Below are 22,304 nucleotides of genomic sequence, written 5' to 3' on the forward strand. Positions count from 1 at the left end.
TGTGAGGGACCCTCTTTACCCAGAGGAGAGTCAGGTGGCTGCAGAGGGAGAAGTAGATGGGCAACTTAAGGGAACTTATCTTAGAATGCAATCCATTATTGAATCCCAAGTCTCGTTATGTTAGATTTGAGGGAACATGTGGAGGATACCAGCCTGGAAAGCGCAGTGGGTTAGAGCATGGCGCTGACAACGCCAAGGTTGCAGGTTCAATCCCCATATGGAACAGCTGCCTATTCCTGCATTGTAGGGGGTTGGACTACATGATCCTCAGGGTCCCTGCCAGATGTACAACTCTATGATTTTGTGACCTGTGCTTTTCATTCCAGCCAATTTCAGGAACACTGAATTCAAATTCTGTTTGAAGTACCGTTTTTTTCGCTCTATAGGACGCACTTTTTCCCCTCCAAAAATTAAGGGGAAATGTGTGTGCATCCTATGGAGTGAATGCAGGCTCCTTGGCTTCAGTGATAGCAACGCGAAGCCTCCGAAGCGCAGAGGGAGCACTCCCTCCGCGCTCCAGAGGCTTTGTGTTGCTTTCGCTGAGGCCTGGAGAGCGAGAGGGGTCGGTGTGCACCAACCCCTCTCGCTCTCCAGGCTTCAGGGATAACCGCCTGAAGCCTTTGGAGCGCAGCGGTAACAGCTAAAGGAACATGAAGCCTTTGGAGCACAGCGCAAGGTCCCGCTGAGCTCCAAAGGCTTCAGGTGGCTATCCCTGAAGCCTTTGGTGCGCAGTGGGACCTCGCGATGCGCTCCAAAGGCTTCGGGTTCCTTTTGCTGAAGCCGGGAGAGCAAGACTCTCCTGGCTTCAGCAGAGAGGGAGAGCTGCGCAGCGCCCCTTCAGCAAAGCGGGAGGAGAAATGGAAGGGGCTCCGTTTCTCCTGCCGCTTCGCTGAAGGGGTGCTGAGCAGAGAGGGGGAGAATTATTTTTTCCCTGTTCTCCCCCTTCTATGGTCCGGTGCGTCCTATGGTCCGGTGCGTCCTATAGAGCGAAAAATACGATATTTCTTTCCCAGCTCATCATCTGTACTTTTAATCTACACAAAAGAAAAAAGGAGGTGTGCAAGGCTGTGAGTGCTTTCCTTCTCTTGTGTGCTGGGACTTCATAACTGCATTGCATTCTTCCTGATTACCACATACAACTAATCCTAACAGAGATGCTGAGGCTGAAGATAGAGATACTGTGTTTAGTTTCCAGGACAGGAGAGACAGACAGAGAGAGAGAGGCCTTGCCGTGAAAGTCCTGAAAGGTGTTTATTTTTGGACACCATTTCCCAACCCTGGTGCTCCTGTCCCCGGTGAGCACACCGTGTGAAAAGGCACAGTGCAGCTTTCAGACTGCGTCAGTACCGTCTAGTGTGTGAGAAGAAGGTAGATTTTGATGCCTGATTGACCTGAACTCCTTCCAAGTAGTTTGCTAAATTCCCACCGGTTGAGAAACTGCAGAGCTAGGAGGGCAGAAGATGGAAACCACAGGCCACGATAATTGTACCAAAGCCTGCTGAGATTTTCTTAACCACTTCCAGTAAAAGGAAAACGTCCCCTAGTAACAGGGGCAAGTCCCACAAGAAGGACCGAAACACTATGTTCACTCATATATGAATAACACTTATTTTATCACATGAAGTTATGGATCCAGGTGCCCTAATGGAAATATGTTGGGGGGTTTTAAAAAGGATTAAGCAAATGTTTTGCTGGGTAGAGAATTTCCACTTTCCTACAAAATATCCTTCATATGATGTTTGTGAAGGTGCCGGCTTCACATTACAGACTGGTTTTGCTACGGCATTGATACTGCTAAATAAATTTCTTGTGGGTGGCAGTCACCACCCTACCTGTGGCCAACAGCAATGTTGCTTTTATGAACATTGAAAGCAAAGTATTTTTTGCCCAGGGGAAAATGCAAAGTTTTTTTCTGTATCCTGTGTATCAGTACAAGAAATATTCTAATGATTATAAAACACTCAGCGGTAATCCTGGGAAGCTGACTATTGTGGCCCGGCACAGCCATGGCCGTTTGGGGGCCGTAGCCATTGTGTTCCCACAAGGCAAGACACAGTGATAACAGCAAAAACCTTTATTGAACTACATAACTGGACAACAGGGGCAAAACAACTGCTTATATACATTTCTGGAGGCCTGGGCCACTCCCACTCCCAACGTGATTGGCTGTCTAAACTTCCAAGCTGTGAGTCATAAATCAGAATTTAAGGGCCAATGGCAGAGGCCCAAATCGTGACATGCTCTGTGATTGGATATCATGCATTGAATCAGAACACAGGGGCTTAGAACCCTTAGTCCAGACTCAAGATCAGGCAAACACAGACCACTGAATACATAACACCCCTCCAGCAGCCATGTTGGCCCCTGGGAGCCTTGAATTGGCCAGTCGCAGGCAGGCTGGGAGGTGTGGCCTGACTGGCGGACCTGGGTGGGCTAGGCATCGCTCAGGTCCGCCACCCACACATATAAAGCAGCCACGTCTGTGGCAATTTATAGCAGTTTTGAAGAAGGCCATGCTTGCTTGTGGGCTTAACCCCACTGATTATGCCACCCATTCCTTTCACAGTGGGTCAACCCAAGGTCACAAAACTTACCCATTCCTTCTGATTACCCTTTTTCAAGTTTTGCCCCCCATGGAAATGTGGATCTGCAGCATCATGCACTGGGTGGTTGTCATGGCAATGCCTTGGAGCCACCACCTCAGCCTAGATGCACAAGCTCATCTCACCTGGTTCACCTGCAGAAGAATGCGCTGAGATGGCCTGAAGCCTTTGCTCACAGCACAGATTGTGTGGGACCGCCCTATGCACTGATTATTGAGCTTGGAGAAAGCGATCTGGGCAGCAGGAAGGGCACTGGCCTCACTTTTACAGCAATTGCAGGTCTCAAGGCTTAGCATACTGCTCCCCACCCACCCCCCATGTTTCCTGACTTTGGTCTGATATGTTGGAGTGCATTCGAAGGGCACTGTGAAACCTGCTTGGGTCAACCGGCTTGGAAAAAGATGAACAGGGCTGTGCTTGGAGGTTTGGGAATTCCACACACTGGCATTGCATTTAACAATGACAGTCTGTTCTGACCAGACGGGGTGCATTTTTCATCCACTGAGCATGAGGTGTGCTTGTGAGTGTGGCGATCATACAGAGTCCCCGGACGTTTCACTGTCTATTGATCCCTGTGCCACCACTTTCTTTCCTGCTGCCACCACCCAGTCCCTACCTGGGACAATACTGAGTCCAGTCAGGGTTAAATGGAAACATAAACTTTTGTTTATTTATTGCAGTTTAACAAGCGTGTGGTTTCATAAACAGTATCCGTCAATTACATTCATGGGGTGCCTATCCAGTTCTATAATTTTCACTACCTGCTCTCACTCACTAAACCACCTCTCCAATATTTACTTGTCTGCCTTGCCCCTAACTGTTCCTGACTCAGCCTATTTCGTTACACTAACTCAACCTACCCACAACTCTAGCCCAATTCACTCCCACTCCAACCAACCACCCAACTCCCAACAAACTCCTCCCTTTGCCCCCCCCCAGAGCTGGTTTTATAGTCCCACTGACTCCACCCCCCTGGGTCCTGTCTAGGCAACCTGTTTAACTATTTCACCTCCAGTACTCTCTCATATAAGGGACGTGAGTGGCACTGTGGGTTAAACCACAGAGCCTAGGACTTGCCAATCCGAAGGTCGGCAGTTCGAATCCCCGTGAGAGGGTGAGCTCCCGTTGCTCGGTCCCTGCTCCTGCCAACCTAGCAGTTTGAAAGCATGTCAAAGTGCAAGTAAATAAATAGGTGCCGCTCCGGCGGGAAGGTAAACAGTGTTTCCATGCACTGCTCTGGTTTGCCAGAAGGGGCTTAGTCATGCTGGCCACATGACCCGGAAGCTGTACGCCAGATGCATGTCATAGGGTGACCTTTAATCCAGAGTCGACCTGACCAAAATAATCAAGCAGCAGCTGGGCTGCTTGATTCAGGATACATACCCAGTGCCTACAACTTTGACTGGGATAGCTCAGTTGGTAGAGCTTGAGACTCCAAAATTCAGGGTCGTGGGTTTGAGCCCCATGTTGGGCAAAATATGAACCTCATCGTCTCTTCCAACTCTGCAATTCTGATTCTGTGAAAATGATTTACCTGTAATCAGTAAAAGTTATGGCCTATTCAAACCCATGTTTGTTGTCCTGTGCCTTTATTAACTTGTCTCACTGAGGGCTTCAACAGTCGTGGACTCACTGCACCTGGGCCTGCAACCCGAAACATTTTTGGTTGTAGGATCTGAGTCAACCTCATAAACTTTCTTATTGAAAGGGAAAATGCCATATTGTTTCCTGCAGCTATTTTAACCTTAATCTCCTCCTTCACTTTCATCTATCATAATAGGAGGAATAATGTTGTCCCTTTCATTTACTAGTTTCTAAGGCTTCCCCTTACATTCAGAATATTTCTGCTTCAAAAAAACAAATGCATTTTCCCCTGTTCCTGAAACATATCATTTAACTTGACATGCTCTTCCCTAAAATTTCAGTATTGAGTCTAAATGGCTCTTGCTATGCTTATCTTCAGATTCTTCCCTTTTTTAATGTGCATAACTCCTTAAGCAATATTCTGATTTCTCTCAGCTAATGCCCAGTTTCAAATATTACAAATACTACAAAGAAAGCTTGTGGGTCAATGGCAGAGCCGAAGGTCCCAAATTGTAGGGATTCCTTGCCTGAAACCCTGGAAAACTACTGCCAATCAGTGTACACAATACTGAACACTACGGGCAAATAATGAATAAATTTGCAGCAGACTTAAAATGCATAAAAATAAATGTTTATTATCCAGTATATGATCTGTGGATCATACCACAGGATGAGATGATCAGCAATGGCATAGCCAGGCTTTCAAAAGAATGCCACCGGCAGTGCACACTTCTTAGCAATATTCCTCTGTGAATAACGCAGTAATAGACAAAGCTTCAGTGGTTCCTATCCAATCAGCATTAACCTTGGAAGAACTTCACCTTTGACATTAAATTCCCCCATGCTGAGAGAGCAGCTCAGACTCCAGCAAAGGAGGAAGGGAGAAATGGGGAAAGCTTTAAACAAAAACACTGTGCTGCAACGCAGTACAGAAGCTGGCCGGGTTGAGTTCTCCATTTGCAATGCACTCCAAGCACCGGGGAGGCAAAGTAAAGGGGATGGTAAGTAGAAGATCACCCTTTACAGAACTGAGAAATTAAAAGGCTGGTCAACTCATGAAAGGTTCAGGGAAAGGGTGCAGAGAATTTTTTTCTATTAAGGGCAGCATTCCTGCAGGAGAGAGTCACATGCCATCAGTGAGTGGGGTCAGAGCCAAATGTGGGTAGGGCAGGGCCAAAAGTTGGGGGCCACCCTCTCTCTCTCTCTCTCTCTCTCTCTCTCTCTCTCTCTCTCTCTCTCTGCGCCATAGTCTTTTCTCAGTCCAGATCATGACTTTATTGTTCTAGCCAAAGGCCATGACAAACTTGTAGCAGAATAATAATATTAATAATATTGATAATGATAATTATAATGATAATGTCAATGATATGCCACTCATCTGACTGGGTTGCCCCAGCCACTCTGGGCAGCTCCCAGCAAAATATTAAAAACACAATAAAACCACAAATATTGAAAACTTCCCTGTACAGGGCTACCTTCAGATGTCTTCTGAAAGTCATATGGTTACTCATCTCCTTGACATCTGATGGGAGGGTATTCCACAGGGTGGGCGCCACTACCGAGAAGGCCCTCTGCCTGGTTCCCTGTAGCTTCACTGCTCGCAGTGAGGGAACCTCCAGAAGGCCCTCAGAGCTGGACCTCAGTGTCCGGGCTGAATGACGGGGGTGGAGATGCCGCTTCAGGTATACAGAGCTGAGGCCATTTATAATACAGTAGTATCTCCGCTTACGTATCCCTCTGGATACATACACTTCGGGATGCGAACACAGCAAACCCGGAAGTATTTTTCTGGTTTCACCATGCACGCATGCACAGAAGCAGTCCTTCGGTTGTGAATTCCTCAGGATGCGGCCAGACCTCCGGAATGGATCCCTTTCGCAACTGGAGGTACCACTAAAGTATAATAGAATAATAGTCTCTAGGGCATTGCTTTCATTATAGCTTGTACTGTTGTTATGGCCTGTCCATGTCATGCCCTGCTGTTGTCCTGTTTTGCATATCTGGATCTGACTCTGTGAGAGTCAGGGGAAGGGGCTGTGCATTAGCTAGTGTCAGGCAGCAGAGGAACCAACCCCCACTGCAGGTTGTCAGGAACAGATAAGACAAGGAAAAGTCCTTACCATCTGCTTTTTATTCAATATTTACAGAGAGAGGCTTGAGAATGCAGCCTCTTGGAATAATGGTGTTGTCCCAAGTAATTCTCCACACACATACCCCTTTTCTCCCGCTTCCTCATTCGTCAACAGCACGCACACACACACACCTTACAGTTTTTGCTTAGAGCCATCTGTCTCCAAGCTCTTTGCTCTCCTACTTTTAAGGTTCTCCTGGTTCTGGGAGATGGTGGGTCTGGAATGCTTTCTAGTGATAAGGTGTCAGCCAGCTGCTCTGCCTCCTCCTCCTATTATTTTCCAACTTTTCCCCTCATCTTCCTCTGAGCTGTGACCTCCCTCAAACCCCTTTTGTAATTCTGAACTGTCTTCTTCTTCTCTGGAAGGGTCAGGCTGAGGAGGTTGTCTCCACCATTTCTCCTCTGCCCAGTCCCTGACAGCTAGCCTGGTGAAGTTGTTAGCAGATCTCTCTGTACATATATATCTGTACTTCAAAGACCAGAATAACTCTATGAAGTAGACAGCAGTTTTCAGCTTTGTCTTGTGTCTGGAGACCATGAACACTCTGTTACTTTGACCTGTGTGAGAGAGCACAGTTTGACTGGTCATGCAAGAAGCAGACAACAGTGAGCCTACGTTCTTGTGAAGCTGAACTCAATGCACAGTCATATTCACTTTGGGATTGTGAATGGTTGTTGCAACTGTCCTGTTCAACTTCACTAGCTTCAGAGAGTTGCAAGCAAACAACCAAGTACTTGCAGATAAAATTACATCGTGCAAGGGAATGTATCCAGAAAGGACTTATTCAGGTGCCCTACATGCCAGGAAACGAAATTCCTGCAGATCCGTTGTCGAAAGTTGTTAATAGGGAACAACTTCAGGTTTATGTACAGCGATTGCAGTTAGGCTGAAATACTGCACCATGGGTTACATGTAATGGGGGAGAATGTTGGGAGATTCCATTCCACCCTTTGCTGCAGATATGTGGATTGTTGCATGTCACATGTCTGTTTACATTCCAGCACAGATTGCTGGCGTGAGCGGAACTTCTGCTCTGTATTGCTTTTGTTTTTCAGTCTCTCTCTGAGAAAAACGGCAAGGAGAGAAGCCATGTTTTTCTTTGTCCTGATTTATGTATAATAAATGCGTAGTTTAGTATTGTGTCCGCGCCTCAAGCCTCATCTGTTGTGAAGTTTACACTGCTGAGTAATGTGTGCTCAAGCCTGCTCTGCTTGAGTCACAGACGCACATCAGAGAGCAGAGGTCGATGGATCTCCGCAGCGGCAAGGCTGAGAGGGGAGACACTCCAGCTGGCTTTTCATCCCTCGGTTCCGACAGAGTTTTCCCCTTAACTGAGGACTCTGGAAGAAGCTGTTCTGCTGGGAGCAGGAAATCTCTGAAGACTCTGCATCACACTGGTTGAGGTGTGGTGAACTACCAACTGACTTCCACAAGTCACCAACTCTAAAAAGTCATGGTTATGAGTAGATCTTCACAGTAAGGTGTTGGTGAGGTCAGAGGGATGTGGAGAAGTCTTGTCCAAGACCTCTGGACGGCAACACTTTGGCTACCCTTGAACTAGATGGTCTTAGCTTGATTCAACCCCCTACAATCCTGTTCTTTGGAGAAAAAAAATATGACAAAATCCCTAAAGCTGAGAACAACTGGCAGGTAGACAACTTACAAAAAGAAAAGCTGCAGTGAATACATGGAAGCGTAATGAACACTTACATGAAAATCAGGGGAAATTCAGGATGATGGGGAAATGCAACAATTTGTACATGTTCACGTTTTTCCTCCTTTTGGTATTGACAGTTTCCATTTTTCTTATTTAGATGACTTTAAAATTCATGAAAAAAGTTTCTAGCCCCCGATTCTGATCTGTAATAAAGTTGCATAAAGTTCATTAGATATTCATGCGATAGTGAGAACGGTTTTGGTGGCAACGGAAAGCTGACAGCTCACAGACAGCAGCCACTGATCAGGCGAACCATATTGGTGATGCACTTATAAAATTACTTATTCATAATGCAGGCATGGAATACAATGAAAAATAAGGTACATTATGTTAGAAAGCATTTTATTGTCTCCTTCTGTATCTCATTTTATGCCGAAGCTCGTAAATGGATTTCATTCTAATGACATAGCCGTGTTATTATCAAAGTGCATATTGTACTGCCCAAGATGAAAGCAGCATGTTTGGAAATCCAATTACAAATTCTTTCAATCAAAAAAAAAAACTACTGTGAAAGCATTTGAACATTCCTTTAACCCAAAAGGATCAAAATTACAGGTAAAATGCGAGTTTAATGTGGAGGGTTGCGTGCGCTTTCGGTTTCGTATTTCTATTTCGTTTGTTAACTCCATTTAAAAAGCAGGTTAGGACCTCTGGCAGTTTGTTCCCGACATGGCATTATAAATCAACAATGGGAATATACATTAATTCCATGAATGGGCGTTGTAACGTTAAGTAGCTTTCTTCAGATTAAAAATATACTCGTCGCCTTATATTGTGTGTTGGTAAAGTAAGGAAAATGATGGCAAACAATCCTCTCTCCTCCTGCCCACCCTTTCTGGTGCTACTTTGTAAAATCATGACTGAAAATAATAACTCCTTTACAACACATACATTTGCTATGACTCTAATGACACCAACAGGGACACGTGTGGCGCTGTGGTCTAAACCACAGAGCCTAGGCCTTGCTGATCAGAAGGTCAGCGGTTCAAATCCCTGCGACGGGGTGAGCTCCCGTTGCTCGGTCCCTGCTCCTGCCAACCTAGCAGTTTGAAAGCACGTCAAAGTGCAAGTAGATAAATAGGTACCACTCTGGCGGGAAGGTAAACGGCATTTCCGTGCGCTGCTCTGGTTTTCCAGAAGCGGCTTAGTCATGCTGGCCACATGACCCGGAAGCTGTACGCCGGCTCCCTCGGCCAATAAAGTGAGATGAGTGCCGCAACCCCAGAGTCAGTCACAACTGGACCTAATGGCCAGGGGTCCCTTTACCTTTAATGACACCAACATTTATTTGCTCATGTGAATTTGCTAACTATACTCAGGCTACTATTAATAGTGGGAACTGGAAGAAAACTCAGAACAAAATCTATGTCTGCACTGGGTCAATTGGGACCCTGTGGTGCAAGCAAATATATACCCAGGAGTTCACGGATTCAAACCCCTCCATGACCAAAATATTTGTGGGAGGGGCATAACTCCATGCCAGAATATGTACTTTGGATGCAGAAGATCCCAGAGTCCAGTCCCTGGCAACTCCAAGTGCAGCTGGAAAAGACCACAAGTCTTAGACCCCAGAGAACTGATGCCCGTCAGTGTAGGTGATGCTAAGGAATTCTGGACTTTTTGCAATAAGGAAAGTGAGGGGGAAATGCACTGAAAATTATGGGGTAACCTTTGCTTTGACACACATCATCTAATCCAATCAGGATGAATGCTCAGTAACAAGTCACCTGGAAGCACCCCAAGTTATGGGGGAAACCCATCATGCTTCTTTCTTTCCTGTTCTTTGGGTGCCAGGAAGTTAATCCTGTTCTTTGGCTTTTAATGGCATTTGATAACTGGTTCCAGCTTTTAATGGGGTGCCTGCTATGTTAGGATTATGAGTCACCAGAGCATCCTTACCTTTCCTTCTGCTTCTTTAGTCATTGCTGTTTTTATTATTATCTTGTTTTCCTTATGCAAACTAACTAAAGTGGTACCTCGGGTTAAGAACTTAATTCATTCTGGAGGTCCGTTCTTAACCTGAAACTGTTCTTAACCTGAGGTACCACTTTAGTTAATGGGGCCTCCTGCTGCTGCTGCTGCTGCCGCCGCCGCTGCCACACAATTTCTGTTCTTATCCTGAAGTAAAGTTCTTAACCCGAGGTGCTATTTCTGGGTTAGTGGAGTCTGTAACCTGAAGCGTCTGTAACCTGAAGTGTCTGTAACCTGAGGTACCACTGTATAGACATTGCAAAAATAAGTAGCTGATGAAATGCCCATGTAGAACACAGAAGGGTGGATTTCTGAGAGAGCAGGTAAGCCTTTGTCTTCCCACATTCTGAAAGCAAACTATCTCAGGTGTTAATAATAATAATAATAATAATAATAATAATAATAATAATAATAATAAAGTATGTCTCCAGTTTTAATTCAAGGGGAAAATGAGCCTCAGCTACCAGGATTTTAGGAAACAGTGAAATAAGCAGCATCTGGACAGAAGTACAAATTCCTGTCAACCTCACAATGAACAGTCACTGTATATCACTGAACTTTTCCTTCCTTTCATCCGCACAAATCTTTGTTCTTCCACGACGATTGTCAGCTCAAGAGGGGTGTTATTTTTAAACATTGCTTATTGCATGGATGGAACTGGTTGCCATTGCATCTTCAGTGAACTGTTAGGAGCCCTTGAAAAACTCTGTCACTGTAACTTCTTTGTGTGTGCTCAGAATCTCCTGTCACGCTAACATGATGTTCAGCTATCATTCTGTAATAGTTTCTCTAAGCTTTTCTGTCTCCCATCCAGGCTTGGCCTAGCCTCAGCATATTTCTATTTTATTCCTAGTATAACATCAGTTAGGTCATCATTTGTTGTCTTATTGAAATCACTGATACACTTGACTTTGTGTTTCAAAGTGTGCATCATCTTCAACCATTACAATTTATTTTTTTATAAACAAGTACAGAGGGCTCCTTCAGACGAAACAGAGGCTACCACATATCCAGTCTTGACTGAGTATTTATTCTGATTTGTTTGTATGGCACTTATATTCATCCTGCACCCATCCTAATTTTTTTTTTTTTTTGCAAGATATTTACACATCTTCCCATTAGCCATTATGCATTCCACACTTTTCAATGCATTTCCCCATCACCTTCCAAACTACAAAAAGCCTGGTTCTTTTATCAAGTTGATTTGTTGTGTTAAGGAGACAGAGCCCCTTCAATGTGCTTTAATTCTACAAACCTAAAGTTCCATGAGGCCTGAAATATACTCAGAGTCGAGAGTGGATTTCATGCTCTTTATTCAGCTCGTAGTGGTGAGGAGGAATGGAAGTTCCCCCACAATATCTGCTTTATATACATTATTTACACAATGGGCCCCACGTGATTGGCTAATTCCGGGATTCTCCTGTAGGCCAATCAGGTTGTGGATTCACTTCCACCTGGAGCTGGATTGGGTGGCTCCTGTGGACCAATCCTACTGCTGCATTGTTCTAGGACCAATCAGACTGCTGCATTTTGGATCCTATTGTTCTAGGACCAATCAGACTGCTGCATTTTGGATCCTATTCAACTCAGTACATAACAATGCCCTTGAACACCTCTTGCAAAATACTGGCAATCTGGAGGCACCAAAAGTGGCATCCTCTGATGTCCTTCTTGGAAAATTTCCATCCCCCGGCATTATTTCATTGCTGGAAGACACTGCGTTAAGAAAGTCACAGGGGAGAGTCTCCAAGACCGGGAGGCATTGTGTGAAATATTGCACACCCAGGCGGAGGCCCCCAGGCAACACCCAGGTGGAATAATGACTCATGACAACGTGCTATGGCAGTGGTGTCCAAACTTTTTTCAAAGAGGGCCAGATTTGATGAAGTGAAGGGCCATGAGGGCTCAACAAAGTCGTCGAGCTTTCTTTAAGATTGAAGTTGAGTTGTTGAACTTTTTTTAGAGTTGGAATTGTTGAACTTCTTTTAGGATTGCAGTTATTGAGGGTTTTTTTAGGATTTCACCCCAGTAAATAAACTGCCACAGGGGCTGGATTAAACTGACCGGCGGGCCGGATTAGGCCTCCAAAACGGACTTTGCACATGCCTGTGTTATGGGATTAAAACTGGCCACAACTTTATTAAACTTTCAGATGCAGGAAGACCTTGGCTTAGGCATTGGGCATATATACCTCCCAGTCCCTAGCCGGGAATCTGGGGCACATCAGGGTCGTCCAATCTGTTTGGGGATTGGGCTGGCTCTGGAAGACGTATGTTTAAGCAGAGAGCCTGCCCCCAATTTCACTGCAACACAGGGGAGTGCACTGACAACCTTTCAGCGTATGGCCAGTGACTCCCCTCAACACAACCCCTTTAATGGGGAGCCCTGGGATCGCCACCACGGGGGGGCGGGTCCCTGCTTCATAGACCCACCCCTTTAGGGAAGATAGACTAAAGCATTCCGCCCAAGGCCTATAACCACCACTTGAGACCACAAAATCGCGGTCTCGCCACGAAGACTACCTACACCTGGAAAAAAAACCTTAGCAGTCCGACAACCATTCCAGGAGGCCATGCCTGATGTTGTCCAATCAGTGTTCCTTTCCTGTGGTGGTAAGGTGCACTCCATCAGGCCTAAAAATATCCCTTCTGTAGGTTTTAATGTCCAGATGCTTCACGACTCGGCCCCCAAGACACAGGATTGCCGAGTGGATAGCCCTGCTAATTTTTTCCAATGTGTAATTCAGCCTGGATGGTTTGTGAGCGCCTCACCATTGCAAACGTGGAATATGTTGTGACCAAAGGATGGAAATGCTAGGGTGCATGGCATGGAGTTGTTCCAAGTCCATGATCACTGTTTTTGCCAGCACAATGCCCTTGCGCACAACCCCCTTTTATGCTTAAAGAGCAGACCAAACCCTTACTTGGTCCGCTCCCCTGGCAACACCTCCCCAGTCGCGATTGGTTCCTGGAACTGAGGTTTGGTGGGAACCTCAAGGTTTGCGACTTGGGGAGGCAGTCCAGGAGTGCTCTTCCAGGAGTCTCGTAGGATCGGGGGTGCTGTGTGCAGGCACGCAAAGGGCGCCCTCCATTTGATGTGGAGAGCGGTCACTTTCTTTCATCATGAGCCACTGATAAGCATTCAAAAAAATAGTGTGGTGTACTTGTGGAATAGTGTGGTGTACTTGTGGGACGTGGGTGGCGCTGTGGGTTAAACCACAGAGCCTAGGACTTGCCGATCAGAAGGTCGGCGGTTCGAATCCCCACGACGGGGTGAGCTCCCGTTGCTCGGTCCCTGCTCCTGCCAACCTAGCAGTTCAAAAGCACGTCAAAGTGCAAGTAGATAAATAGGTACCGATCTGGCGAGAAGGTAAACGGCGTTTCCGTGTGCTGCTCTGGTTCGCCAGAAGCGGCTTAGTCATGCCGGCCACATGACCCAGAAGCTGTACGCTGGCTCCCTCGGCCAATAAAGCGAGATGAGCGCCGCAACCCCAGAGTCGGCCACGACTGGACCTAATGGTCAGGGGCCCCCTTTACCTTTACTTGTGGAATGTATTGTTTTAGGCTACAGAGGAGCAGTCCTATTTTTAATGCTTTCCCACCAGAGTGGAGCCCCTAAGATTCTTGGAAGGTGCCTTGTAGACCTTCTTCTGGCAACTACTGCAGCCAAGCTGGTGCCAAACGTATTGCTCAGCTTTCCTTTGGACCACATCAGCGAGGGGGGGAGAGGGGTCTTGTCATCTAGGCAGCCCAGGACCTCCAGACACACTGCCCAGGCTTGCACCCCAGAGAGGTCACTTCAGTGATGGTAATGCAGTGGTTGGGACTTCACCACCAGAAGCACACTCCTTTTGCTCTGGAGGCAGACAGATGCCGACAAACACCATATATGAAACTCCATGTGTGAAAGGAGTGGGGAACTTATGGCCCTCCAGATGTTGCTTAATCATATTGTCTCTCACAGTGGAAGACACTGGAAAGAGGAGGGAAGAGGCACAATGCATTTGAAATGAATGGAACCAGTGCATTTTGCACACAAAGGTAAAGGGACCCCTGACCATTAGGTCCAGTCACGGACAACTCTGGGGTTGCAGCGCTCATCTCGCTTTATTGGCCGAGGGAGCCGGCATGCAGCTTCCAGGTCATGTGGCCAGCATGACTAAGCAGCTTCTGGCAAACCAGAGCAGCGCACGGAAACGCCGTTTACCTTCCTGCCAGAGTGGTACCTATTTATCTACTTGCACTTCGTGCTTTTGAACTGCTAGGTTGGCAGGAGCAGGGACTGAGCAACGGGAGCTCACCCCGTTGCGGGGTTTCGAACCGCCGATCTTCTGATCGGCAAGCCCTAGGCTCTATGGTTAGGGTTAGGGTTAGGGTTAGGGTTAGGATTAGGGTTAGGGTTAGGGTTAGGTTAGACCCACAGCGTCACACGTGTCCCTTTTTTTGCAGATAGCATGTGCCTAATTAATCAACAAACTAAGTTGAATCAACAGTCCACTGGTACAGAAAAAAATTGAAAGTGATATGGGTCACCACCGTGCTGAAGTAGGAAAAAGCTCTTACCCTAACTCTCTAACTGCTATGGTTACTAGGGAAAATATCTAGTTTTGGCTATTCAGTATCTATATATAGAAACTGCCTGCCATTAACAAGGGCCTGTTTGATCACTGAGCACCAGCTATCTCAGCTCATGGCCAATTCTGAAAGCTTTTGTTTGTTTAGAGGAAAGGAGAAGACTTAGCTGCTTCCAGGCAGAGACATTTAAAATTTGCAAAAGATTTATGAACTATTCATTGAGATTAAAAACTCAGGACATTACTTATAGTAAAGGATGGGGAAGATAACTGGTGGTTTCAATGGCTGAGGGCAACCAGAACATTATTTGGACAAAAGGACTATCTTTGTATATGCTTAAACAGGGAGCATCCTATTACAAATGAATTTCTTGATACTATAGTTTACACCGTGAGATGGTTATTATTTTTAAGTAAAGGGAAATGTTTGAGTAAATGTGTGAAGGAGGGAACACAGACATATATATAATGTGGTTGTCCAAAAATGAAGAATATTAAAGGTAGTTATGTCAATGGAAAATAGGCTACCTGGAAATCCAGAAACATTTTCATTTGAGAATATCCAGTGGGCTAAATCCAGATTGAGGGAATTTAGTTGCCACTGAAATGAATGGGGCTTCACTTAAATTGGAACAAATTTTTCAGATTAATTTCTATGGGACCTACATGGAACTATTGTACTGTGGATTCAACTCATTATCTCTCGAGAGGTTCGGAGGGTGGCAACACGAGAACAGGTCTTCTCTGCAGTGGCTCCCCGTCTGTGGAATGCTTTCCCCTGGGAAGTTTGTCTGGCACCTTCATTATACACCTTTAGGCGTCAGGCGAAAATGTGCCTTTTTAACCAGGCCTTTGGTTGATCCAATTTACATCCTATGCCCTTTTAAAATGTGGGGTTTTTTGCGGGTGGCTATTGGGTTGTTGTTTTTATTTTTATTAGATATTTTGTGGTTTTATATCTTGATTTTATTCTGTGAACCGCCCTGTGACCTCCGGGTATAGGGCGGAATGATGATGATGATGATGATGATGATGATGATGAAGGATAATCCCAACAGGGCTCTTCCAGTTGAGTGTGAGCACAGCATCCACATGGGGAATTGTCCAGCAGGGGTCATAGAGCCTTGGCGGCTGGGATAGTTGTTCAATTTGCCACTGGGCAATTTGTGGGTACACACAGGCAACACAATGGGCCACAGTGGGGGGTGTTGAGCATCTTTGCATGCCTCCCAAGTCCCCATACAGCCCTCCCTCCATGTGCCATGCAAGTAACGTCAGAGCACAAATAATTTGCAGGGCACATGGGTAGAGAGCATAGCATGGGTTGAAAGAGGATATCAGAGATCCCCCATTCCCTGTGATAGCTCCTTGTGCTATCTGCCTGCATACCCATATACTCTCATTGGCAAGAGGAAGAGGAAAACTGAAACAGGGCTCTCTTGAGTTTGCTGCAGCAAGCACAGAACAATCCCTAATGCAAAAACACAAGCTGGACTTCTCTGAGGCTAGTTATGCTGCATCTCTAGCCCGCTTCAGAAGAGACACCCATGCACTCAGTGGGCAAATGGAGGACAGAAGGGGCCTCAGAAGACTGTGAAGAAAGACCAGAAAAGAACTGTAGATGGTGCAGAGATACAGTGGGCAGCCTTTTCTGAAAGTGGGAACATGAATCCCACGAGAGCAAGTAATTTCTGGCACACGCTTTCGGAATAACAGCAATATTATATTCAAAGTAAAATGCCCACAGGCTCCCCGAATGCCATTTAACTGCACTGAAGAAACACGTTGAATGGGGAGGTTTATTCCGGGCCCCAGTGGGATTTGGGTTTTAGTTATAATCATTCACCTGTTTTTAATACTACAGAATGCTTGAATGTTGAAGAGCAGAAGGCAAAAAGCGATTGAACCATGAAAAAATATGTACAGGGACAGATATTGATTGAGAGGCCTAGATTCCCTTTCCATTTTGTTTTCCCTTCTGCTATAGTTGTATATAATTTCATGCTATTGACCATTAATGTTCAGAACAGTGTAAATTTTGTTTGTGAAGGCCTCTTTTTCTCTGAGTGCTCTGAGGAATAAACAAAATCAGTTACCTCTTCATCTAAGATAGTGGTTCTCAGACTTCTGATACCTGACGCACACTTTTTTCTTTAGTGATGGGTAAGAACCCCCCCATCTGAATTCAGAAAGAGTTCTGCAGATGATAGATAGATAGATGATAGATAGATAGATGATAGATAGATAGATAGATAGATAGATAGATAGATAGATGATAGATAGATAGATGATAGATGATAGATAGATAGATAGATGATAGATAGATAGATAGATAGATAGATGATAGATAGATGATAGATAGATATAGATAGATGATAGAGATAGATGATAGATAGATAGATAGATAGATAGATAGATAGATAGATAGATAGATGATAGATGATAGATGATAGATGATAGATGATAGATAGATGATAGATAGATAGATGATAGATAGATAGATAGATAGATAGATAGATAGATAGATAGATGATAGATAGATGATAGATAGATAGATAGATAGATAGATAGATAGATAGATAGATAGAGCTAAATAGATATAGTTATATAGATAGATGATTAGATAGATAGATAGATGATAGATAGATAGATAGATAGATGATAGATTCCTCACATTCCTGTTACCATCTTTGAGAATGTGATGGTGCCCAAGCAATTTCCCAAACCCCAACAGCCTGTTTCCTTTTCCACAAAGTTGACTGCTGGTGTGAGCAATAACACAAAGAAGGCTAGTATTGGGGTCTGTATTATAGAATCATAGAATTTTAGAGTTGGAAGGGACGCCAAGTGCAATCCAATTGAACACCCTGCAGTGCAGGAATCTTTTACCCAACGTGGAGCTCGACTGAGCTATTGCAGGCTTATGCCCAAGAACATTGCTGCACAATTGCTTCACCCATGGAGCTTTCTGGGAGCCAATCCAGGGCTGCTCTGGGGTATAGGTGCCACCCCAGGAGAAGAGATGCTCTCCGCTGATGGAGCACTCATATCCCTGAGGTCCCTCATTCAGACTTTGGCTAATTATAGGACTGCCAAAAAAAAAATCTAAATAAATTGCTAAAACTAAAGAATGCTTGTACAGTACAGTTGCACTCTCCAGATGTTTGGGACTACAAGTCTCATCAGCTCCAGACAGCATGGCTGTGCTAGCTGGGGCTGATGGGAATTGTAGTCCCAAACACCTTGCAAACACAGGGTTTCAACTAAAGCTATACAACACAACCCTCACTAAGTCTACTTTCAACTGAATTCAATGGGGCTTACTCCCAGGTAAGTAGGGTTAGGACTGCAGCCTAATCTATTGATTAAACTTTGCTGTCCTTTTAGGTCTGAATTATGGTTTTTCGAAGCTACTGGAAGGGCCCACAGAACCATTTCTATATTTAAATGTCTGTCAAATGTTCAAAAAGAAATCTGCATTTCATTTGAGTGTGAACACCGTGAGCTGTGGGCTCAGCGCGTCGCCTCTAATGGAAAAGTCAGGTCATTTGCTCAGGTATGATGCACTCCCTCTTGAAAAAAACATGATGATTTGTCTCTTTTTATTACGTATTATTCTGATATACTGCTAAATAATTAAGGTATTTAGAATTCAGAAATCTGTGGTGCTGCCGCACAGTAAACAGAGATGATAATAGGAAAGGATTAGGAATACTTTTACTTAGATTTTATACAGTCCCTAAAGATTTCACAGGAGATGTTAAAGTTATAAAAGCACCAGAAAATCATTTTTAAAGCTCTGAAAGATTCATTTGATTAAAGGTGGAAACACTTGGAATTCTTTTAAAGTAGGCTACAAAAGTAGAAAAAGAAGGGAAGACATGGCAGTGTCATACAGAAATAACAAATGTTCATTACTTTGTGTCTAGGAGTTAAGAGTTTATTTCACTGCACGAATTGGAAAAGTCTGCGTTTCGCAGAAACTTGAGCGCCCTTGAATTATACGACTGAGTCAATGATTAAATTAATTGTGTTTGCTTTATTTTGTAATCTACCCTGCCTTGCTATCTTGCTGAATTATGGCTGGAAGAACGCAATGTTCTGGGAGAGTAACCTTGTTATGGCAGAACTAGCTGCTACTGAAATGGCATCCCTGTACACAGTGCCCCGCTGCTCCTCTGTAATGCCCAGTGAAATTCAATGGACGATATGGGATTAATCACACTGTTAATTGCCCCTGTCCCACTCAACACCATTGACCTCTGCTCAATTGAGGGTAGAGAAACTCAAAGTTGTTGCAACATATGGTGAGCTTCAATCAGGAATGGGTACATAAGGGCCAAGGGGACGCAAAATAATAGTAATAGGAACACCAAGAACAACAGCAGCAGCAGCCTATATTTATACGGGTAAATATACAGGTTAACTGTGCCAAAAGGAATTATTGTGAAAATAATAAATTTTGTTGTTGTTGTTGTTGTTGTTTAGTCATTTAGTCACGTCCGGCTCTTTGTGACCCCATGGACCAGAGCATGCCAGGCACTCCTGTCTTCCACTGCCTCCCGCAGTTTGGTCAAACTCATGCTGGTAGCTTCAAGAACATCATCCAACCATCTCGTCCTCTGTCATCCCCTTCTCCTTGTGCCCTCCATCTTTCCCAGCATCAGGATCTTTTCCAGGGAGTCTTCTCTTCTCATGAGGTGGCCAAACTATTGGAGCCTCAGCTTCAGGATCTGTCCTTCCAGTGAGCACTCAGGGCTGATTTCCTTAAGAATGGATAGGTTTGATCTTCTTGCAGTCCATGGGACTCTCAAGAGTCTCCTCCAACACCATAATTCAAAAGCATCAATTCTTCGGCAGTCAGCCTTCTTTATGGTCCAGCTCTCACTTCTATACATTACTACTGGGGAAACCATAGCTTTTACTATATGGACCTTTGTTGGCAAGGTGATGTCTCTGCTTTTTAAGATGCTGTCTAGGTTTGTCATTGCTTTTCTCCCAAGAAGCAGGCGTCTTTTAATTTCGTGGCTGCTGTCACCATCTGCAGTGATCATGGAGCCCAAGAATAATAAATGGGGGGGGGGGCAAATTTTGTCCTACCTTAGGGTTCCATATTACCAAAGTTCACTCCTGGGTCCGGGGTGGGCCAAATTTTGTCCTACCTTAGGGTGCCATATTACTCCTGGGTCCATTCCGGTTTCTACATTTCCATATCAGTTTGAGACTATTTTTTGAAGCAACATCCTCTTGAAAATTCATCACCCTTTTAGTGCTGGTTGCTCCTGATACACACCCATTTTGTACGCAATTCCCTTAACAAAACACATTTTTGCACAGCATCTTTCCCTAAGGCTGGTAGCTTCAATTCACTTTTGCATGTTATTTTCACAAATATATATATTTACATACACTACTAAGATGGCCCATTATAAAGGCAACTGTACCCAAAGGAATTATTGTGAAAATAAGAAATATTTGGGAGAGGATGCCATATTTTCTCCACGCTCAGGGTGCTCTGTTACCAAAATCCAGCCCTGTTTACATCTCTAACTAAAGAAGCTTGTATGTGGCTGGGTTTAGAGAGCCACACTGCCTGTCAGATTAGACAGGATTGGTCTAGATGGAGTTGTGGTCAGGAATTGCCTGAAATGGGCAACTGCGTATGCTCATATGTAACACCACTAGCACAAAATGTCCCCTACCACACACCCCCATTCCCATTCTGATCCTTTCGGTTCATAGGGACTAGCTGCTGGTTGCTAGCAGCAAGAAGAATTGCCTCCCCTCCCCTCATAGGAGACCCCTATGAGTCTGCAATTCACATTCTCAGGGGAGAGACTCCATCAAGCAAGGCCTCCTTCCTTGCCATTGTTTTATTGATTATAAAGGTAAAGGGAACCCTGACCAGTAGGTCCAGTCGTAACCGACTCTGGGGTTGCGGTGCTCATCTCGCTTTATTGGCCGAGGGAGCCAGCATACAGCTTCCGGGTCATGTGGCCAGCATGACTAAGCCGCTTCTGGCGAACCAGAGCAGCGCACAGAAACACTGTTTACCTTCCCACCGGAGCGGTACCTATTTATCTACTTGCACTTTGACGTGCTTTCGAACTGCTAGGTTGGCAGGAGCTGGAAGCGAGCAACGGGAGCTCACCCCATCGCAGCGATTCGAACCACCGACCTTCTGATCGGCAAGCCCTAGGCTCTGTGGTTTAGACCACAGCGCCCCCCGCGTCCCTTTATTGATTATAGTTTAGAAATTATTTATTGTAACTGTTGAGTGGATTTCTGTTTAACTTTTATATGTTATTATTATTTAATAATATTCTAATGATTGTTGAATGTTACTTTTTGGTGTAGGTTGCCTATTTTAAAGTTATGTTTTCATTATCACATTTTTGTATTGCATTAGATTGTTATAAGATGTACATTTTTTGTTTCTTCAGCTTGTGGACCGCCTTGAGTATTGTAAGATAGAAAGAGGGTATCCAAATTAAAAATGATGATGATGATGATGATGATGATGGGAATTGTAGCTCTGTGTGGGCACTAAAGATCCTAACAGCTCTCCAACACCTTTAACAAACTACAGTTCCCAGGATGCTTTGGGGGGAAGCAGGACTGTTTAATGTGATATGATGCTGCTTTGAATAGATAGTGCAGACAGAACCTTAATGTGTGGTTTATGGGTGACTGACCTTTTGATTTGAGTGTTTAGCACCACCACAGATTACAAGGTGTGAAGACACCTTTGCCGCTATTATTATAGTGGCGTTAGCTTTTTTATAATAAAAAAGGTTGCTGATATTTTTTAATTATTATTCATACCCCACCCAACGTGGCTTCACAAAGTCCTTTAAGGCACCTAGCAGCAGAATACATATAACAAAGAAAAGATAGAAACAGTATAAATTTAAAACACATAAACTACAACGATAAGCTACATCAGAGCAAAATAACTGAAAAACCTGGCCAGCAATTTTGTTATTTAAAAAAATAAAATGCCATCTTTTGCATCAAGGTCATTTAAGAGATTAAATAAAAATATGCAGAAATATGCATTACTGGTCTTGGGAGAAGGGTGGCAAAGAGGTGGCAAAATTCAAGATGAGAAAATAACTCGGGTTAGTCGAGGCCCCAGGAAGCTGTGTTGAATGCCAGAGAAGTCAACAGGGAGACGTGACAGGAGAAGCTGGTGACAGGTAGCGTTTCAATATTAACGCATGCAAAGCAGAGCATAGTGGAGAGAATAAATATATTTAACTTCTCAGATGCTCTAAGCTGCCATCCAAAGAATTTTCAGAAGTTGTACGGAACCCAGAATGGAACTCCAAATTGTAGGACTTGGGAGCACAAAACACGCTCTCTTCACAGGTAGATACAAATCTGTTTGGCCTGGGTGGGCTAAAAACCTAGTTTTCCATATAATACCAAAGAAATTACCAGAGCTAAGTGATTAAACGGAATCAGAAAGGGTACAAGACAAAGAAATAAAGGCATCATAAGTTGTATAATGAAGTTATCCTTCATGCTGCCTTGATGGGAACCTTACAATAAAAGTTGGCTGGCATTGGGGATATGACTTTACCTGCAGGTGTAAGCCTTTTCCAGAAGGGAAACTGCATCCTGGTGATTCATTCTTCCATCCTTTTCTCCTCCCACCTGATTATTAATACAGTGGTACCTCGGGTTAAGAACTTAATTCGTTCTGGAGGTCCGTTCTTAAA

The 22,304-nt window shown here is 44.5% G+C and overlaps 2 long non-coding RNA genes across 3 annotated transcripts in view; both read right to left on the bottom strand.

Moving 5' to 3' along the window:
- LOC310767622 overlaps window positions 1-22,304 on the bottom strand; it is a 39,709-nt gene that overhangs the window by 2,160 nt on the left and 15,245 nt on the right. Inside the window, exons 2-3 of one of the 2 annotated variants that reach the window (XR_014550975.1) lie at window positions 8,030-8,179; window positions 4,138-4,247 (exon numbers count right to left, since the gene is read on the bottom strand). This is a non-coding gene — a long non-coding RNA (uncharacterized lncRNA). Of the gene's footprint in view, window positions 1-3,906; window positions 4,248-8,029; window positions 8,180-22,304 lie in introns of those variants that run through there. The other variant, XR_014550976.1, reaches the window with a different exon arrangement.
- LOC310767325 lies at window positions 3,247-3,748 on the bottom strand. Its single transcript, XR_014550870.1, has 2 exons — window positions 3,521-3,748; window positions 3,247-3,484 (listed from the first exon to the last, which is right to left on the bottom strand). It is a non-coding gene; the product is annotated as an uncharacterized lncRNA (long non-coding RNA).

Source organism: Podarcis filfolensis (assembly GCF_964270895.1).
Source record: "Podarcis filfolensis genome assembly, chromosome: 7".
Classification (NCBI taxonomy): Eukaryota; Metazoa; Chordata; class Lepidosauria; order Squamata; family Lacertidae; genus Podarcis; species Podarcis filfolensis.